The sequence below is a fragment of the Microtus pennsylvanicus genome, chromosome 3 (assembly GCF_037038515.1).
Source record: "Microtus pennsylvanicus isolate mMicPen1 chromosome 3, mMicPen1.hap1, whole genome shotgun sequence".
Lineage (NCBI taxonomy): Eukaryota > Metazoa > Chordata > Mammalia > Rodentia > Cricetidae > Microtus > Microtus pennsylvanicus.
In genome coordinates this window covers 18,357,467-18,379,978 of record NC_134581.1, presented here as the reverse complement: position 1 = coordinate 18,379,978, position 22,512 = coordinate 18,357,467, and the positions used below count along the sequence as shown (strand labels likewise).

The following is a 22,512-nucleotide window of genomic DNA, read 5'->3' as shown; positions in this document are numbered from 1 at the left end:
GAGATGCGCAGGCTTTGGCCTCCTCCTCCATTTTACAGGAGTCTTTCTGTATATTGTAATTTTAAAAATTATTTATACATTTGCTTCTCTTCCCTAGTTTCATTAGATGCTAAAGAGACTATTAGACCCCTTCCTTGATAATGAAGTAGAATCTGCAGAAATGCATGGTGGGTAAACTAACATTGTATTTTAAAAAAAAAACTCTTATATTAAGACTTTTTCAGAGAGTGGGGATAGTCCTGTTTTTAGAAGTGGTGGCTCAGACCGCTAATATGCCCCAAAGAAACAAAAATGACATATGAAGACGCATTTTCTTCTCTAGCTTCTGAAGGGTATACAGCAGCAGCAGGCCGTTTAAAGACATCTTCATAGTGCTTTCAGTAATCTGCATGCCCCAGCTGGTATGCAGCGGTAAAAGTCACAGTGGTTAAGCATGCCAATATAAAAGCCTTACACAGACTTGCAGTGTTCTCTTACTGCAAAGGAATATGTACTATAAAAAGACTGAACACACTTAATTTTCAGGCAAGCACTAGCTACTTGGGATTTTCCATGGGATTTTGCCCAGGCCCTGCCTGACCACCCAATGACAAAGCATAAGACTGTATTTGCCCCTAGCTTAGCAGATGAAGCTGGGACTATTATGACAGACGGTATATACCACATCATCACTAGGGGACACAGATGCATTCTTCCTTCCTTGCCTAGAACTGTGTCACTGGGTAACAGAGGGAACTTTCATGGCAGATCAATGTGAGAACCATATCCACTGAAGACGCATGGAAGTTTGCCAAGTCAAGGGCAGCTTATCACTTGCTCAGTGGCTCTCAGCCTGCCATCCCTTCCTAAATAACATGACAGATACTTATTTTATCAAAGCCCTGACTGTTTGAGAGGAACTCTGTGACAGCAGAGAAGAGAGCTGTCCCTGGAGACCCATCTTATTTTTGCAAACGGCCTCTTCTCCCGCCTGAGTGGCATGCTGCTTTCTAGAGTTTGTAGTAAACTGACAAACTTCGTAAAGGGATTTTTGAAATTTGGGATAACTGTCAGCAATTTGTTTCCCTTGAAATCAGTCCACTGTTTCCATAAATGAGACAGACAGATAACATATTCAAGAGATTAACCCTGCATTATTCTCCACCAAATGTCTGTGTGTTTTCTCATGACCTCCATGTTCAGTCAGAAGCAGACACTGCCTCATGACCAAGAGAACACTACAAAACTGTAACTCAGACTTCTGGCCCATTGGTCTTCAGGAGATAAGACAAGCCTAAAACACAAGACCCTGGAGGAACTCTTAGCCAGAGGGTGAGCACTGTCCCTAACCAGTGCAAGGGTCAGGAAACAGATAGGAAACAAAGTGCTTCTGAGCCCTTGAAAGCAGCTTTGAGATGCTGAAGGCCAGGCCCAGGGAGGGAGCTACATGTGGGAATTCCAGAGGGTTCAGAGCAGAAGGCTTGCATGCTTCCCTAGGTGAGCAGAGCACAGCACAGAAACCCACATTTTCTGTGTCCAGATAAAGAAAGGTCTTCAATTCAGGCGCCCTCTCCTCAGCTGCTCAAGGAACAAGCTGGGGACATCTCCTTGGACACCTGGGAACCCCACTAGAGTCCAGTCTCTTGCCAACCCTAAAATGGCTCCCTTAATTAAGATACATATTTTCCTGCTCTAGCCACACTGATGAATATCTTGCATATTATCATAGAACCTTCATCTGGCGATGGATGAAGATAGAGACAGAGACCCACATTGGAGCACTGGACTGAGCTCCCAAGGTCCAAATGAGGAGCAGAAGGAGAGAGAACATGAGCAAGGAAGTCAGGACCGTGAGGGGTGTGCCCAACCACTGTGACGGTGGGGCTTATCTAATGGGAACTCACCAAGACCAGCTGGACTGAGACTGATGGAGCATGTGATCAAACCGGACTCTCTGAACATAGCTGACAAGGAGGGCTGACTGAGAAGCCAAGGACAATGGCACTGGGTTTTGATTCTACTGCATGTACTGGCTTTGTGGGAACCTAGTCTGTTTGGATGCTCACCTTCCTAGACCTGGATGGAGCGGGGAGGACCTTGGACTTCCCACAGGGCAGGGAACCCTGACTGCTCTTTGGACTGGAGAGGGAGGGGGAGGAAAAATGGGGGGAGGGAAATGGGAGGAGGGGAGGAGGTGAAAATTTTTAATAATAATAATAAAAGAAAGGTCCGGGATCCTGTGTGAGCCTTGCCTGAACACTGGAGATGGGAATAGCCTCCAATGACAGCAATGTCTCAGAGAGTCAGGGCAACTAGACAGCTTTCTAGCAAGCTTAAAGAAACTAGGATCATTTCCTTTGTGATTTAGCCACCAACATCCATGCTGGACACAGTGGTAAATGCTTACAAGATGTAGCAGCACGTGAACACTGTGCGGTTCTGGTCCCTTCCCTGTGTGCACTGGGGAAGGCAAAAAATAAATAGAAATGTGTGCATGGATAGAGCATAAATATATGCTTTTAAAACCGCAAATTGAGAAAAACGTCTAGATGTTAGAGTAAAGAGTATCTGACTTCAAGACTAGGAAGGCAATGTGGTAAGCAACTATGGTTCCTGTTTAGGACAAAATCACAGGAAATAGATTTTAACCTTAATGAAACAAAGTTTGGATTTTTGTTTGCTTTTGAGAAATATCCAGTGTTTAGCAAAGAAGAGTAAGATAATCCTTTCCCATCAATCTAACAAGGTGGTAGGTGTTCTTCGTGCCTTTCTTAGACAGGAAGACCTCCATTTGCCCGTTGCCATCTCTGCAGCACATACCTGTTATGAGAGCCCGCTTGTTTGTGCCTGGATTCTTGGCCCCAAAATAATCACATAGAAACCATATTATTTGCAATACTGTTTGACTAATAGCTTAAGCATATTTCTGGCTAACTCATATCTTAAATTAATCCATCTCTATTATTCTGTGTATTGCCATGAGGCTGTGGCTTACTGGGTAAAGTTCTAGCATCTGTCTCTGGGGGGCTACATGGCTTCTCTCTGACTCCATCTTCTTTCTCCCAACATTTAGTTCAGTCTTCCCCACCTAGCTCTACTCTACCCTATCACAGGCCAAAGAGAGTTTCTTTATTTACCAATAGTATTCACAGCATGCAGAAGGGAATCCCACATCACCTACCTGTCATTTCAGCAGCCCTGCATCAGACACCTTCCTTACATTGAGACAGATTCCTGGGCTGAGAACCCAACCTTCTCCAGATGACATGACAAACACAGACAGGTGCCCTGCACCACACACACACACACACACACACACACACACACACATCATTTTCGACACTGATGGGTAGGTAGCCCATGCTTTGATAAATCAGTTGTGCCCACCTAAGATCTTAACATGGGGCTGAGTCATATGAAGAGTTGGTGGGGCAGGGCTTTCCTCATGCTGAGGCAGGTGTTGGACAACATCTGTGGTAGTGTTGTGACCTCTATCTGGCTCCCCATGCCAACAGCTGTGAGCGATCTATTGCCTTTACCATCTAAACTAGGCAAGCTTCCAGCTCTGACCTACACCTAGAAGCCCTGATGGATGCAGCTAAGTACCACAGCAGACTTTGCAGTGACCACAAGTCGCTGCTAGACCTGGAGTGGAACTGCCAGAGGCTTAACTCACTTGACTTAATTTCTTTTCTTCTTAAAACTTAGACTCTTCTAAAGGACTTAAGGCCACAGTGTTGCTCTCTTACTTTATAACTAGAAGCATCATGATAGTGTTAACATCCTGTTTTAATGGTTTCTCATCTCCTTTAATATGACATATAACTTTATTAAGTATAAAGACATGAAATGAAATGGCAGAGATGCATCATTTTTAGCTAGTACATTGATTTAAAAAACAGAAAAGTCAAAATCTAAAGACACTTAAAAAGGGGAAATTACAGAGTAGGGAGACCAATACAGATAGAATTTTATTGCTGATATTTTTCTTTCCTTTGAGAGTCACAAAAAAGTATCTTTAATTTAAGACAGAATTCCTTAATGGGTTATCTTCATGTGCCTTAAACATGACATCACATTTGCTTTTTTTGTTTGTTTGTTTTTCAAGACAGGGTTTCTCTGCGGCTTTGGAGCCTATCCTGGAACTAGCTCTGTAGACCAGGCTGGTCTCGAACTCACAGAGATCCGCCTGCCTCTGCCTCCCAAGTGCTGGGATTAAAGGCGTGCGCCACCATTGCCCGTCTCACATTTGCTTTTTTAACAATTAAATCTTTTTTATTTTTTATTTTTATTTTTAAAACAACCTTATTTTACATACCAACCACAGTTCCCTCTCCCTTCCTTCCTCCTGCTCCCCCTATCATCCCCCTACCCCACCCCATTCACTGTTCAGAGAGGATGAGGCTTCCCGTGGGGAGTCACCAAGTCTAGCACATCACTTTGAGGCAGGACCAAGGCCCTCCCCACTACATCTAGGCTGAGCAAGGTATCCCACCATAGGGAGTGGGCTCTAAAGAGCCAGTTCATGCATTGGGATAAATACTGGTTCCACTGCCAGTGGCCCCACAGACTGCCCAAGCCACACAACTGTCACCCACATCCACAGGGCCTAGTTCGGTCCTATGCAGGTTCCCCAGCTGTGTCTGGGGTCAGTGAGCTCGCACTAGCTCAGGGCAGCTGTAAGAATTAAATCTTGATTCCAGCTCATGTGGGATTCTAGTTCATCCTGTATAGTCCTCGGCGCCTCTTATCACAAACATGCAGCAGGTCGCGGCAGGGACTTCAGTGACATTAAGGAACAAAATATGGACAGCCGACAGAAGCTGAGGAGCAGGCTGCTGGCATGACAACTCGGGGTCCCTCTGGGTCTGTACAAGGTCCCAAGCAGCCACTACTAAAGACCTAAAGGTAGGAAATGCCACACTTCTGTTACCTTGCTGTCTATAGAGTACTTTTTGTGAGGCAGACACCATGCTATGGGTTGAGGACACAAATGTGGAGAAGGTAACCTCCTACCTCCTGAGGGCACAGGAAGCAAATCTAGAACCCCTGTCAACCTCATAGTAAAACTACAGCAGAGCTAGAAATGAGGCTGAGACCCCAGACCATTCACTGAGGAGAAAAGAAAAGCAAACATCTTCGGTCTTGAATGCCAGGACCCTGACTTTTGTACATACAAAGTTCTAAAAAACTAGCCGAATCATCTTTTCCCAGGCGAATCCCATAAAGTGAAAAAGGTGACTTTATCATTCTTTACTATTTTGCCCATACAAATCAATATCCAGTAGAGGAATGATTGCATTTGTAGTATTTAAATAGGGTATTAAAGTCAATAAGCATATAGCTTTTAAAATAAAACTACTTAGTGCATTATATAATATGAAAATGTTGTGGACACGTGCTTTTTGCTGAGAGGAGATATCACACTATTTCTTTTAAAAATATTTTTAATTCTTTAATAATTTCATCCATTGCATTTTGATCACATTCAGTCCCCTCCTCCTAGCCCTTCTCAGATCTGTCACATTGCATGCCCACCCATGTTTGTGCCCTCATATTTTAAAATCCATTGAGTCCAATTAGTATTACCCATATGCTCTTGGATGTGTGGTCAACCTACTATGGAACATATGCTTAGAGAAAGCAGACTCTCCCATTCCTGGGAGCTGTCAATTGCCAATGCTCTTCAGTTGGGGTGGGACATTGTGCCCACCTCCTCCCTCCAGGCTAGGATTTTGTCTGACCTAAGCTTACATAGACAGTGCATGCTTTCTCAACTGCTGTGAGTTCACATGCGTAGCTACCCCATTGTGCCCAAATAACACTGCCTGGCTATAGTCACCAACCACCTCCGGCTCCTACAATCTCTCCGCCCTTTTCTCCTCTGTGACCCCTGAGTATGATAAAGATGTACCAGGCAAGGCTGAGAACTCTGAAGTGGCAAAAATCACTTTTTAAGAGACATGTAAAACCATCAGATTCACAAACCACTCCTTCCTTTCTCCCTACCCATCTACCCCAGACTTTTAACCAGAGAGTCTAGAAACTCCAGCATGTTTCGGGAATAAGAGTGAGACAAATTACAAGTAAGCTCTACTGTGCTCCAGAGGACTCCTCATGCTCTTTCTCCAGAAAGCAGGTCCTGAGATAAGAATTTGTGTGCAAGCAGTCAATGCGGAGAAGTGATGGGAAAATAAGGCAAGCTAGAGAAGGGGAGGAGGCCATTGCAGGGTTCGTTATCAAGAGAGTTACCAACGTGAGCATTGCCTTGCCTCTGGGGAGCAACATTGAGAGCCAGTGACTAATGTGATGCTCAGAGTTCTGCTTCACAGCAGAGAGCTGGGGAGCTGCTCTTACTCCACCTCCTATCGCTCCCTAGTTACCAAATTGAATCACTTCCTTCTGGAGGGAGGATGGAGACTCAGCAGACTGAGGAAACCAATGAGACTCTGGAAGCTAACACAGCTCAGCAAATTACTAAACTCCTGGGCTCCCTTCCCAAGGTCTAGAACCACTGCTGGGGGTAGATAAAGGGAGAGCTTGCAGTCCATGCAGGGAGCTCAAGGAACGGAGCTCTCATGAGTGTGAGTCCTTACCTATACCAAGGTGGGCTTTTCAGTGATGCAGCTGCCTTTGATCACCCACACTCTTGGGAGTAACCCCAACAAACTCACTGACTCACCCCACAGACTTGAGATAAAACTCGTTCATTCATCTCTCCCCAGGAAAAGTCACACAACAGGGGATGCCTCCTGAGAATACGAATTTCCACACCCTTCTATCCTGCCAGAACACAGTAGGCCCAAAACTGCAGGAGAGCCCGCAGGCAGAGCTGCAGGCTTTGCTAGTGCAGGCTGGGAGGGGCACGGAGTGTGTTTTGTGCTCAGGAAACACAGACAGGACCCCAATTCTGCCTTCCACAAGGATAAAAATGAAGGAAAAGTCCCATTTTAGAAGCTGGTCTACTGCATATTCCTGAAGATGGCGGGTGTTTCACTTAACTTTGCATTTCTGAGTTGACAGAAAAAACTCAGGGGAGGGTTCCTTCTGACTCAGAGTTTCTGAAGGATTCAGTCCGGTGGGTGGGTGAGTGGCTCTGTCCCTAGGGAAAGAAGCAGGAGGCTGAGCAGCTGTTCACACAGAACTGAGGACAAGCCAGAACTGGGGAGGGGGGTTAGACTTCAAAGGGACTACTTTACCAGCCAGGGCCCACCCTCCTAAAGACCCAACACCCTCCAAATGTGGACCCACAAGCTGGGGTCCACATTCAAGGCATTAACCCATGGGAATAGTTTACCTTTAAACTGTGTAGTGGTTTGAATGAGAATAGCCCCTATAGGCTCATCTATATGAATGCTTGGTTCCTATTGGTGGAACTGTTTGGGGAAGGATTAGGAGGTGTGTCACTAGAGGTGGGCCTTGAGGTTTCAAAAGCCCAAGCCTGACACAGTCTTGTTCTCCCTCTCTGCCTGCTGCCTGTAGATCAGGATGTGAGCACTCAGCGTCTGCCTCGGCACCATGCCTTCCCGCTGCTGCCATACTCCCACCATGGACTAACCCTGAAGCTATAAGCAAACCCTCAATTAAATGCTTTCTTTTGTATGCTGCCTTGGTGATGGTATCTCTTCACAGCAATAGAACAGTAACTAAGAAAAATGATTAATAGTAGGACATAGTGATTCCTAGACAAAGTGAAATCAAGTGTCACAAATATAGGTAGATGATAGATAGATAGATAGATAGATAGATAGATAGATAGATAGATAGATAGATAGATAGATCAGAGAGATGATAGCCAAATTATAGATAAATGGTAGATAGATAAATGAATAGACAGGAAGATTGTTGGGTGGATGGATGGATGGATGGATGGATGGACGGACAGATGAATGGATGAAGCAAATAATACTACAAGTAAGACATTTTCAGTAGCAATTTCACTATTCCTGGGTATGGTCTGGGTTATATTTCCAAGGCTGGTACTACAATACATTTCACATGTTATTTCTCATTTTTGAGAAGAACAGAGTAAATAGAACTTTCAGGAGGGGGAAGTTTGAAGATGGGTGTCGCCTCATTAAAAAAATCACTACTCATGAATTCAGTGATTTTATTTTTGGCCTTTATGGATAAGAAAAATAAAACCAAATGTGTCATAATTAGAGATGGGCTGATGCTCAGTGGACATTCTTAGTGGAGCTCCAACGGTGACAATGCAAGAACAGGATAGCTTCAGGATAGTCCACATCCAGCCCCTAGTCACGTGGAGAAATGAAAAACCTCAAACTACTATGTTGTGTAAAGCCCTTTCCCCAGGACCCCCTATTTGATCAAGAACTCCAGGGCTGTAAGCATGGACACCAGCATTTCCCGGGCATGAGATCAGCCAGTGTGCTTGTACACCCCTTGAAAGCCGCCACTCTCTCCCACCTCTAAAGAACAGCCTCCGGCAAGCTGCCAGGACAATCCCCAGAAGGGCCATTGAGAGCAATGCTTTTTCTCTCTTTAGCTCAAATATGAGTGGGTTCCCTTACAGAAGCCAGCTTCTGGAACTTCTCGTTAGTCTGTTCTTTACAACTCTGTGTATGAAAGGCCTCTTCCAACCTCACCACTCAGTTGTCTGTGGCCCCCCCTCTCCCCACCCTTCCTTCCCTATGTCTTGAGACAAGCAGTCCGGCAATCCTATGTTTCTTCTTCCTACAGATGAGAAAAATCAGCAAATATTGAAGATCAAGTATTTCAAATACAATGGAAGTTATCTCCGCCAACAAGTCCTTGTTCCCCACCCTCACTCCCATGGGCTCTGGAGGGCAAACCTCCTGCCCCAGAGCAGAGCCTGACTTTAGGCAGGCTGCAGAGTTCTGGCCTGAGAGGTGTGAAGAAGTCTCTCGAAGAGCTTTAAAAAAAACAAACAAACAGGTATTTCTATTATTATTTGTCTGATAGTGGAAAAGAAAGAAAATTCCTCAGATAAAGAATCACTTTGTCCAAAGCCTAAGCTTGAGACATTAAAAATAAATCTAGCAGGTGACAGAGGCACAAAATTGATCACAATCATTTTTATTTAAAAAAAGTAAATCAAAGTTCTAATAGTAAGCAAAACATAGTGGTTCACAGCTGTAATTCTAGTACTCGAGGCACGAGACAGGAGGATCACTGCATGCTCGAGCCCAGCCTAGGCTACAGACTGAAAGGCTGTCTCAGAGAAACAAAACAAACAGAACAAAGGAGTTCAGAGCCCAGCCCAGATCCTCTTACATCATGTTACTCTACGCTAATCCCACTAACAAAGATATGAACGTGCCCATCAGCTGACGGATGGATAAAGAAAAGCAGCTTCTGCATACAATATAACTTACCCAGTTGTTTAGAAAAAAATTGCAAGAGTTGCCAGAAAATGCACGGAACCGGAAACTGATGTGATGTTGCCTCAGAAAGACACAATTCGCATGACTCTTTTTCGGGTGAGGATCCTAACCTTTAATGCTTGTATGTAGGCAAATCGGGCTGGTCAGAGTGGCTACAGACTATCAAACTAGACAGACGACGGTGAGAGGGAAACAAGAAGCATAGCGAGCCGAGCAAAGGTCAAATGTGTGTGATGTGAAAATGACCGTATTGGGGGTGGGAGGTCACTAGGGAGGAGGAGCGTAAAGAAGAGGGGAAGAGAAATTAAAAAAAATTGTTTGGAAATGCCTCAATAAAATCTAATCCTTTGCAAGCTAATAAAAAAAATTAAAAATTGTTCGTTAACTTTAAAAGACTATATGTAGCATTTATTTGTATTGAAACACTGAAAAAAAAGCTTCCCTCTCAAAGCCTTTCTTAACTCTTACAGGTGTAGGCCAGAGTCCTCCCCTGTCTGTGCTCCCTCACTCTGCTGTTTAAGACATTTCTTTTTGGTTTTGGTTTTGCATAACAGCTCTGGCTGTCCTGGAACTCACTTTGTAGACCAGGCTGACCTCAAACTCACAGAGATCTACCTTCTTCTGCCTCTCAAGTACTGCGATTAAAGGCATGCACCACCTTCCTGACTAACAATGTCTACTTACATTCTTGGTCAGCACAGAGATTTCTCTTGCTAGACTGTAGACACTCAAAGGCCAGACTGATACTTATTTCCCACGGAATTCCCAGTTCCTGGGAGCACCCAGGACGGGAGCACTCCTCGCTGTCAGTTCACTCCACCATCACCCTCTAAACATCATTTATGTCTGCATTTATTTCTTTGTCTTTCTCCGGCTGAGCATCATCACGGTTTACATGGCAACAATCCCTGGTACATAGTAGCTGCCCCGGAAACATCGGTTACTGACTGCATGCTCCAAGGTCCAGTTGAAGAGTAGAAGGAGGGAGAGTATGAGCAAGGAAGTCAGGACCACGAGGGGTGCACCCACTGAGACAGTGTGCCTGAGCTAATGGGAGCTCACCAACTCCAACTGGACTGGGAATGAATGAGCATGGGATCAAACTGGTCCCTCTGAATGTGGTTGACAGTTTGGGCAGACTGAGGGGCCAATGACAATAGCACTAGGGTTTGTCTCTAGTGCATGGACTGGTGTTTTGGGATCCTATTCTCTTTGGATGTGTACCTTGCTCAGCCTGGATGTAGTGGGGCGGGCCTTGGATTTCCCACAGGGCAGGGTGCCTTGCCCTCTCTTAGGACTGGAGGGGGGTGGGGGGAAGGGAGGAGCAAAAAGAAAACTAAAATTTATAAGAAATTTAAAAAAAGTCAAGAGCACCCCAAACACTGGAAGCAAAGGTCCTATAAGTCACAGCTCTTACACATGAGGCCCACTGACCCTGAGATACACTTGTTAGCAGAGCATCAAACAGAAAATATAAATTTATTTTTAAAATCTGCTTTCTAACACATATTGGAATAGAATTTTACTGGGAGTTGACATACCCACAAGAGCTGACAAGAACATTAACACAAATAAAGAAAAATAGAGGTGAATGAGAGCAGACAAATGGCTTGGTTTAGTCACTTCATAATACGGAGAGAAATGGTAACACCCACAGCAGTCACCCTGCCAAGCAAGTACAAGGCTACCCAGTTTTCCGAAGGCCACGCCCTTATTCTACCTCTTCTCCAGTTTGGGGGTGGATTTGCTTCATTTTAACAGGAGGCACTGAACTCAGGGATCAGACAAGAGCAACACCTCCAGCCAGGAAGGTCCTGAAAGGTTAGGGGGTCATCCAGGAAGGTCCTGAAAGGTTAGGGGGTCATCCAGGAAGGTCCTGAATGGTTAGAGGGGTCAGCCAGGAAAGTCCTGACTCTAAGGCTGGTCCCTTCCTAAGGCTGGTCCTAAGGGGCATCTCAGCAGAGGCAGCACTAACTCTTCCAGGATGAACCAACCACTGACTCTAAAGAAGAAATTCTTGTCTCTGAAGGTAAGATCTTTTCTTTCCCGCTTAGTCATAGAGCTCCTGAGTGTCTAACAATTAAGAAATCTAAAATATGTTTTTAAGGATGAAAACACCTGCCACCCACTCTCTTCCTGTCTTTAGAATCAAAGACAAACAAAAACAAAAATCACACTCAGTGATTTGGAATGTGGGCCTCCTTCTGATGAGGCGCTAATGAGGCCATGTCTCCTGTTCATTAATTATCTTTTGAGACGTAGAGAAAATCTTACTCACTGTCAATTAGGAAGCCACAGTTGAGGCAAGCTGGGTGGCATACTCCTGTAATCCCAGTACTCGAGGCTGGAGACAGGACCTAAAATTCAAGGTCAGCCTCTGCGGCAGGCCCTTCCTTCTTTTAAGGTGCTTTTGTGGGGATATTTAATTATAGCAGACGGAACAGTAACTACTGAATGCATTCTGACAACTACTGAGTTCTGAGTAAACAAAGACTCTGTTTATGTCAGCATGGAAATTAAGGAGCATAACAATGTCAGTGAGGAGATGAAAAAATAATTTACCATGAATAATTGGATTATCTTTTGATATTATTGTTATGGGATGCAAATTCATAATTAATATTAGGTTAATATTTAAAATGCAATATTGGGATGAATAATTCATGTCATGCCTTTATTTTTAGTATTATAGGAAAATATCAGAATTGTTTACTTCAATAAGATGATCTGTCATGACTCAAAGAATGCCATGAAACCAGGCTACAGTGACAAATTAAGTTTTTAAGAAGCAACAAAAAAAGCTCCATTTTCTTAGCTAAGTAAAGCTGATCAAGCAGAAGCACCACTGGTGCAGGACAATTGTCTATATTCTGTCAATTATGTTTTAAATAAATGCTGATTGGCCAGTAGTCAGGCAGGAAGTATAGGCAGGACAACTAGACAAGAAGTAGAGGTGGGTCAATGAGAACAGGAGAATTCTGGGAAGAGGGAAGCTCCCTCTGGGGTCCTGTCTAGACACAAAAGAAGCAAGATGTGACTACGCCGCTGAAAAAGATACTGAGCCATGTGGCTAACACAGATAAGAATAATGGGCTAATGTAAGTTATAAGAGTTAATAAGAAGCCTGAGCTAATGGGCCAATTGTTTATGATTAATGTGTGATTTCTTTGGGACTTAACAACTGCAGGAACCAGACAGGACAGAAACCTCAGATAACACACTGCATAATGCAAAATTAAATTAGGATGTAGTAAGATTTTGGTTTTCCAAATATAAAATGGAAAAAAAACTAAGCTTTGGGGATGTGGCAAAATGGCAAGAACACTTGCCTAGCATGCCCTAGGCCCTGGGTTCCATTCCCAGCACTGAAAATCATTATCACCACCACCACCATTATCATCACCATCAAGAGTTTTAATAAATTCCCATAACTGCATTTGTAACAGGTGCTAGTTAGCCTCAGGTTATAAAAGGCAATTTTCTTTGAAATTTGTAACTCTAAATTTTAGTCTCTATACCATCATTATGGTGAAGAACCTGAACTAAACAAAATCTTCTAACTTTAGCATTAAAAAAGTTGTTCCTTTTATTTTTAATCCTTTTGAGCCTTTTCTATTCCTGTGTGTGATTTGTATGGTGTATACGTGTGCACTTGTGTGTCTATGTGCCACACATGTGGAGGCCACACATCAAGTCAGCTGTCTTCCTCTGTCTCCATCTTAGTTTTGAGACAGGGTCTCTTTACAGAATCTGCAGCTCATGGATTAGCTAAACTAGTGGGCCAGTGAGCTCTAGGGATCCATCTGTCTAGAGAGACAGAGAGACACACAGACACACACCATATACACACAGATACCCACCACATACACACCACTCATACCACAAACACATGCATCACACACACATACACACACACACAGCCCAGAAATGGAATTCCAGAAGTTCACAGCCATGAATGGCTCTTTAATGGGTGCTGGGTATCCTAACTCAGATCCCAATCCTTTACCAATAAGCACTTTACCCACTAAGCCATCTTCCCAGCCCCTTCTTCATTTTGATGAAAATAGGAGGAAATGAGGTCTGGCTAGCATTCCTCCATTAGAGAGTTTAAGCAACTGATTTTGGGTCTTAATAGTTTTGCTAAATTGTGCTTATACTAAAATTAAGCCTGCTTCATACAACTAAAAGGGTAAAGCCTCACTTAACAACAGAGCTCAAACTAGAACCTACAACTAGGAAAGAGTGGTGTGTGTGTGTGTGTGTGGTGGGTGTCTATGTGGACGTGGTGGATGAAGGACGTGCCCAGGCCTCAGAGCACGCAGTGGGCCTCACAGGAAGGGCTGTGTACGTCATCCTGCACACATACTCTCTCCAGAGGAACTACATAGATGATATTGGTCTCACATGTAACACTGACAACAGGACGCTAAAGAAGGAGTCCCCTGGGAAACTAGACCAGCTCTGTCTCCAGAGTTTCTGGAGTTTATTTGAGGATAAGCCAAAGTGTTCCATGTTCAGATGTTGAGAGGAAGAACGTTTTTAGGATCCTAAGGTGTGATACCCAGTTAGGGATTTAATGAGAAACGTGGAATCTCAAAGCAGTCCTCACATTCAGCGTGTGTACTAATCACCGCAGGAGCTGCTAAACGCTGCCTCTCAAAGTGGAATAATGCCTGCTGGGGAAACTGAAGGAGGGCGGGATGGAGAAAAGATAGAATATTCAGGCCTACAGTCGGATGGCGGGACAATGTCTAATGCTCTGTAGTACAGTAGCATAACTATCATTCACAAAATTAACTGTCTATTTCATGACAGCCAGGACAGTGCCTTCTGGATTTCCTCAACACAAGGAAAAGATAAATGCCTGAGGCAGTAGCCATGCCAGTTACCCCAGCTGATCTTCATGCACATGAACACACTGTATTCCATTAACCAAGGCCAGCTGGCCTGGGTCTGAAAAAGCATGGGATAAAACCGGACTAGCTGAACATAGCGGACAATGAGGACTACTGAGAACTCAAGAACAATGGCAGTGGGTTTTTGATCCTACTGCACGTACTGGCTTTGGGGGAGCCTAGGCAGTTTGGATGCTCACCTTACTAGACCTGGATAGAGGTGGGCAGTCCTTGGGCTTCCCACAGGTCAGGGAACCCTGATTGCTCTTTGAGCTGATGAGGGAGGGGGACTTGATCGGGGGAGGGGGAGGGAAATGGGAGGCGGTAGTGGGGAGGAGGCAGAAATCCTTAAATAAATAAATTAATTTAAAAAAAAAAAAGAATTGTGTTATCACTGAAAATGTTCTTAACTGCTGCCTCTGGTGTGGCAGGTCGAGGGAGGGCCTGGGGAGCTGGCTTTCTAACACAGGCGCAGATGCTGGCCAGGGCAGCTTCTTCAACCAGAACCACTTTTTAAACAGCAAAGCTGTAATTAGGGATCCAGAAGCCTGCCACGGATAAGTGTCAGATGGCCCTGGTCTTCCCCAGCGTCAGAGGGAAGAGGGCTAATTTGAAGAACAGGCCAAGTGAGAGGGCACGCAGCCCCTGAAAGCCGTGAAGCATGCACTCTCATCTGATAATGAAGGCCAGGCTGTTAGAACAGCTCATTCGTCACACGGGGCAGGACGACATGACAGAATACAAGGCTGAAGTAAAGGCTCCCGAGCATACAGGGTTCTGTTCTGTTCAAAATGGAGTCTTTCCAGCGAAGTCCAAGATGGTCTCAAAAGTAACATCCTCCTGCCTTCTGAGAGCTGAATTACAAGTGTGCACTACCATGTCTGGCAACTTGCAAACTTTAAAGCTCAGTTAAGAAAGTCCATACAGTTTGGCCCATATGTTTCAACTGCAGGTTCTACTGACTTCCTCTCATTCCGTTCCCAGCAGGGACAGATTAGAGCTTCCCATTGACCTTCCCAATTTTTCTTGCTGCACAATTGATTAATTTAATGTATCCATACTCAGTCTTATTTCTCAGGTAATTTGACATAATTTATATAATAAAGCAGAAAATTAGGACCAACATGACTAGATGGGAAGGGGAAATCAAGTAAAGAATGCAGATACGTTGACCAAACATTATTGCTAACTGAAAAGATTTCTTTTCATCTTCTGTGTATGGGCACTCATACCTGCATACATGTCTGTGTACCAGTGGAGAGCAGAAGAAGGCATGGATCCTCTGACACTGGGGTTACAGTTGCCTGTCAGCTGCTATGTGGGTGCAGGGAATCAAACTCTGGCTCTCTGCAAGTGCGGCTGGTGCTCTTAACTACTGGGAAATCTCTTCACCCATTGTTATGATGTTTGAGGTTCAAAGGAAGCTCCAAACTTCATACAATATATTACTAGAATCATTGCTACTATACATACTGTGGCTGCTATTGACAACAATGTCACAGGTGCAATTCTGCCTGTTGTAAGAGGCCACGTCAATCTCTGGTTCCTGTGACATATAAGCCAGTTTTGATTTTAGTCACAGAGTAGTGGAGGACATTATTTGTGCACTCAGCTGGGCACGGTGCTGCACATGTCTCTAATCCTAGCACTAAAGAAGCTGAGGATCAAGTTCAAGGCCAATCTAAACCATATAAGAAAATTCTATCTCACTAAATTTAGAGGGAAAAAATGTACCTTAAACAGAACAATTTTTTGAGAAAACCAAATAGAGGTAATTATAAGAAAACATCAACACAAAAAAATGGTAGCAATGATGGCAAACAGCAAACACCACTCATCTGACACGTGAACTGTGCCAAGAGATTATTATCACAACCTCCCATTTAAAAATTCTTTAAATATGTTTGAATTAAAATATGATTAAATCGGGAGAGCGGACCCCAGAGAGCCCTGAGAGCCCCACCGCCGCTGCCGGCCTAGTCACCATCACACCCCGGGAGGAGCTGCAGCCGTCGCTGCCGGCCCCAGTCACCACCACCGCAACCATGAGCAGCGAGGCGGAGACCCAGCAGCCGCCCTCAGCACCGCCAACACCAAGCCCGGCTCCACGGGCAGCGACCTCCACGGGCAGCAACACGGGGAGTAGCGGCCTGGGCAGCCTCACATCGGCGGCGCCCGCCCGCAGGGACAAAAAGGTCATCACAACGAAGATTTTGGGAACATTAAAATGGTTCAATGTAAGGAACGGATACGGTTTCATCAACAGGAATGACACCAAGGAAGACGTATTTGTACACCAGACTGCCATAAAGAAGAATAACCCCAGGAAGTACCTTCGCAGTGTAGGAGATGGAGAGACTGTGGAGTTTGATGTTGTTGAAGGAGAAAAGGGTGCGGAGGCAGCAAATGTTACAGGCCCTGGTGGAGTTCCAGTTCAAGGCAGTAAATACGCAGCAGACCGTAACCATTATAGACGCTACCCACGTCGTAGGGGTCCTCCACGTAATTACCAGCAGAATTACCAGAATAGTGAGAGTGGGGAAAAGAACGAGGGATCGGAAAGTGCTCCTGAAGGCCAAGCCCAACAACGCCGGCCCTATCGCAGGCGAACGTTCCCACCTTACTATTTGTGGAGACCCTATGGGCGTCAACCACAGTATTCCAACCCTCCTGTGCAAGGAGAAGTGATGGAGGGTGCTGACAACCAGGGTGCAGGAGAGCAAGGTAAGACCAGTGAGACAGAATATGTATCGGGGTTACAGACCACGATTTCGCAGGGGCCCTCCTCGCCAAAGACAGCCTAGAGAGGATGGCAATAAAGAGGACAAAGAAAATCAAGGAGAGGAGATCCAAGGTCAGCAGCCACCTCAACGTCGGTATCGCCGCAACTTCAATTACCGACGCAGACGCCCAGAGAACCCTAAACCACAAGATGGCAAAGAGACAAAAGCAGCCTATCCACCAGCTGAGAATTTGTCCGCTCCTGAGGCTGAGCAGGGCGGGGCTGAGTAAATGCCGGCTTACCATCTCTACCATCATCCGGTTTGGTCATCCAACAAGAAGAAACGAATATGAAATTCCAGCAATAAGAAATGAACAAAGATTGGAGCTGAAGACCTTAAGTGCTTGCTTTTTGCCCGTTGACCAGATACGCTAGAACTATCTGTATTATCTATGCAGCATGGGGTTTTTTATTATTTTTACCTAAAGATGTCTTTTTTGGTAATGACAGATGTGTTTTTTTTTTTTAAAAAAAAGGTCTGGTTTTTCTCAATACACCTTTAATGGTTTTTAAATTGTTTCATATCTGGTCAAGTTAAGATTTTTAAGAACTTCATTTTTAATTTGTAATAAAAAGTTTACAACTTGAAAAAAAATATGATCAAATCCCTTCCCTCCTTTCCCTTTCCTTCCACCATGCTCCCAAGTCTTCTCACTTTCAAAGTGATAGCCTCGTTTTCTTTATTATTGTTTTATATATTTACATATATATAAACACAACCTGTTGAGTCAATTGTTACTGTTTGTGTATACGTTAGTTCTAGGTTGACCACTTGGATAACCAATTGGAGGGTTCACTCTTGGGAGAGGCCGGTCCTCCCTCAAGCAGTCGTCAATGGCCTGTAGTTCTTTGTCTGGGTGTGGAACCCTGTGTGAAAGGGAGAAAATCCTATTTCTAACATAAAGAAACTGTGGTATGCAGAGGTTTAAAGCCGTAGGCAGCAGAGTATCCTCTAGCCCGAGCAGTTAGAAGATAAAAGCAAGAGGATCGGGAGCTCAAGGGCAGCCTCAGCTACACAGCAATTTTAAGCCAGCCTAAACTACATGATATTATTTTCTCAAAAAATAAAATAAAACACTAAAGTTGAGACCCTCTGCCAAAAACAGTTGGTCAAGTGATAGCTTGAAGACAGGGTCTCAATGAGCTGCTTTCAATCCTCCTGTCTCAGCCTCCTCAACAGATGGGAAAGCAGAGATATCCTCAGGCTAGGACCTTACCTATTGAGTCTGGGTATCATTTTGGGAAGCTATCTTCTGGATTTATAAAGTTGAATTCCAATGAGCTGCACACAGTGAGCTCAACTTGAAAATGCATTCTCTACACGTGGTTGCCAATCTGAATAATTCGAGAGGAGGAGCATACTTCCCTACAAAGCTCAACTTGTCATCCAAATTATGCTTCAAAAATCATAGAGCAGGAGTTCAGGCACAGTCTTAATTGGTGACGAAACCGATGGCTCTGAGCCACTCCAACATGCAACATCAGGCTCACACGGGCTTCTGAAGAATAGGCCAATTTCTTTCTGTAAAAGCGTTACTTGATTGGTAGACCAGAGAATAGTCATCAGTCATACTTTATCCTGATTTTAGACCATCTGATGACACCCTGAACTTTCTCATAATGCCATTTGAATCTGTCCATAACAATGAATCCCCCACCTCTGGTGTATATGTGCTCATGGGTATATGAGCAGGTGTATACCCCCGTACTGATCAGGATTTAATGACGTCTTCCTCAATCAATTCTGGGCCTCACTTTTTCCTTTTTGAAACAGGGTCTCTCATTGGGCCTAGAACTCAAGGTTTTAGCTAGACTGACTGTCCAATAGCCCCCAGGATCTTTCTGTCTCCACTCTCCTTCAGAGCTGGGGTCACGGGCACACGCTGCCTTGCCTAGCTTTTATATGGATGATGATGGGGATCCAACCTCAAGTCCTCACGCTTGTGCAGCAGGTGCTGTACCCACTGAGCCACCTCCCCTGCCTTCTAAAGATATCTTCACCAACATTTATTAATGATTTGGACTAGACATAAGAAGATATGTCTTAATCTCAGCACTCAGGAAGCAGAGGCAGGTGGAGCTCTGTGAGTTCGAGGCCAGCCTGGTCTACAAGAGCTAGTTCCAGGACAGGCTCCAAAGCTACAGAGAAACTCTGTCTCAGGAAGAAAAATTAGATATGTCTATATCTTTTTTTCGATATATGTCTATGTCCACAGGTGCTTCCCCAACACTGGGCACATAGTACAGGCTCAATAAGCAGAAGTTATAAAGCACTTGTTACAAAACTACCACAGCTCATGAATCCCAGCTGATAACTACAGGATCAAATTTCCTAGGCTTGAAAAATCTCTATCCATTTGTAAAAGGATCAGGGGTGTCTGCCTCACTGCAGTGGTTTGAATGAGAAAGGTTCCCACCCATGTATGTTCACGTATGTGAACACTTGGTTCCCAGTTAGCAGTGCTGTTTGGGAAGGTTACAGAACCATTAGGAGAAGGAGCTTGCTGGAGAAAGAATTAACACTGGAAGCAGATGTTAAGAGTTATAGTCACACACACACACACACAAACACTTCCTATTATTTCTCTGTTTCATACATAAGGAAGAAAGCGTGATCAGCCAGCTTCCTGTTCCTGCCCCTTGCCTTTCTTCCATGATAAACCCACTGGAACCTTAAGCTAAAATAAACCCCGTCTCCCCTGACTTGCTTTTTGTTGGGGTATTCTATCATAGCAATAGCAAAGTACCAAACACAGTGAATCAGTCCTTTAACTGGATGAAGATTCTTTAGATACCCTAGGAGCCGGGATGATTCAGAAGTCCACATGATCTGTGTGGTTCTAGACCCCAGCAGTAGGACTCATGGGCAATGGAACCTGTGTATAGCACTGTAAGTGTAGTGTTGTGGAGTCACAAGTAGCTAAGAAACTTGGCAACCCATAAGCTCTGAGCTCTGGAGACACACACACACACTGAACCAGGGAACTTCTAAGAACTTCTAAGTTAAATATCCACTCTTTCCTTTGCTCAATTTGCATCACCACAGTCTGTCTTTAAAATAAATAAATCTATTTTTAATTGTGTGTGTGTGTGTGTGTGCCTGACTGAGTTTATGTGGGCCTCAAGAGTACAAGCACCCACAGAAGCCAGCGGGCATGGATCTTCTAGAACTGGAGTTACAGACATGTGAGTTACCATGTGGGTGTTAGGACCCCAACCTGGTTCCTCTGCCAGAGCCACAACACTCATGACTGCTGGTCCATCTCTCCAACCCCCATAGCCCTGCATAGTTGACTCTGTAGCATTATAATGTATGTGCAATAAAAGGTCCCATTTTAAGTGTACAGTTCTAATAATACTGAAATGTTTATGTGTTCTGCTAACTACAGCCATGGATAAAACATAGAGCTTTCTACTCCCACCCTAAAGTTCCCATCATCCACTCTTCTCCATTTCACTCAGGTCTAGGCCCCACTTTCAACCCAAGTACTGGTAGGAAACTCTGGCATTTCCTACAACCCAGTACTGGGAGAAATGGAATAAAGGTTCCCAAGAACACGGTGGACCAAAACCAGTAAAGATAATGTCCCCTCTGCCAGGATCTCAGATATGATGGGAGCTTGTATGCTATGGGTCCCAAGGCCCTTATTCTCCGCCTAGGATATTTAAGCACCACAGCATTTATTCTAGGACCTGAATACTAGATCTATTTACAAAGACAAATTGCAGGTGGAGAAGTCCACAGACTTGCATCCTTTCTTCCAAGAACAACAGAGAAGAGTGAGACAGAAACAAGAGAAGGTAAAAGGAGGGGAGGTAGATGGGTTAGATGCTGGTTATTGATCAGCCAGCCCAGCTGACAAGAGTGCCTCAAATATGGGGCTTCGTTTAAGTTTTGTCTGACACGATGATTCAAGAGCTAGAAAGATCTTTGCCAAGGGATTGACAAGATAAAAATAGTATTCAAAAAATCATTATCCTTGAGCTTGAGGAAAATAAGGAGTAATTGGCAAGCCCAAGAAGTGGCTGCACTTGTGAATTATTAGAGGTCTGAGTTAAGGTGACAGAGGAAAACAGAAGCAAGGCAGAGAGACCCTTGGTCACCTGGGCATGTGGAAGACAAGCAGACAGAAACAGCAGTCCCCAGTCTTCAGGCTCTGGGGTGCACCATAGGAAAGGATCTATGTCTTTGATTTTCTAAATCCTAATCTAGACAGTCCAGTGAAGATTCCTCTCAAGGCTCTAAATGTATGAGTGCAAAAAATAATGTGGCCAAAAGGTCAGAGAAGTCCAAAAGGCCAAAGGTCCAAGCCAGAGAAGTAGGCATTAGGGATGCCTGCTTGCAGATGAGAAGGAAAATCAAGAAGGAAAATGGCTCCTTCAAATCTTCTCACAACCCTGGATCTAGATGACCACAACTCAACTCTGTCAGTATAGCTATGTTTTCTTAAGAGTTCTGAGTCAGTACAGTCAGTGTAGTCACACTTAGGTGCGTATGGCTTCTTCCACTCAGCACAGTGGTGTAGCCCAGAAAAGCCTGATCTACAGTGTGAGTTTCAGGATAGCCAGGGCTACACAGAGAAACCTTGTTTAGAAAAGAACAAATACAGTACAATACAATACAATACAATGTATTCTCAGCAGGAAATCAGGAGTCAAGAAACCCATCAGAACGCATCTGAAGCCTGTAACACTGTTTCCCCCACTTTGCTCTAACCTGCCTATGAGTCCTACCTTTATTTCTGACTTTACTTGCTTGATAGTAATGAAATCTCAAGCAGCCATTGCCACAGTGAAACATGTCTTTCATGAATCCATATTCTCAGGCCACGGGCACTCATTCTTGACTCAAGAATGAACTATAACATATTCCCTTTGTAAGAACTGTGCTATTGTTGCATTGACAATAATTTAGAGGGGCCTTCACCCTTAGAGATATTCTTCCAGATAAATGTAGAACCCACTAATCATCAGAAAGTTGGATAAACTGTCCCAATGAGAAAAGCAATCAAGGCCCATAGTCCATGGTGACAGTTTACTACCTTTATGTCAAAGAATCTCTGGTCAATTTGCCCAAATGAGATAATTTCATCCTTAAAATCAAAATATTGCAATTACAGTGACTATCCGATCTATGCACAATGGCAATCATCAGGGACATTGTCCTGCTCCCCACCAGTGGCAATCCCAGCCTACGCTGTCTCCAGCTGCTTTCTTAGGCTTGGAGCTACACAGTCACATGAAAGCCTGTAATCAGGAGGACCCTGAATTTTCACTCGTATTGGGTCCCACAAGCTATGTATGTATGTATCTGGTCTGGTTGACATTATCCCGGCATAAATGTATGGTCCCACAAACTATGTATCCAGTCTGGTTGATATTACTCTGGGATAAATGCCATTTCTAATTACTCTCACAAAAGTAACCAACCTGATTCTTGGTCACTGGGTCGTTTGCTTTTATATGTTCAAGAAAGTGAGCTGTGTGG

At 44.3% G+C, this 22,512-nt stretch overlaps 1 protein-coding gene and 1 pseudogene across 1 annotated transcript in view; one reads left to right on the top strand and one right to left on the bottom strand.

The window, feature by feature from the left end:
* Window positions 1–22,512, bottom strand: part of Nek11 (NIMA related kinase 11) — a 219,299-nt gene that overhangs the window by 169,287 nt on the left and 27,500 nt on the right. The window lies entirely within an intron of this gene.
* On the top strand, window positions 16,177–17,449 carry LOC142845647 (Y-box-binding protein 1 pseudogene; annotated as a pseudogene).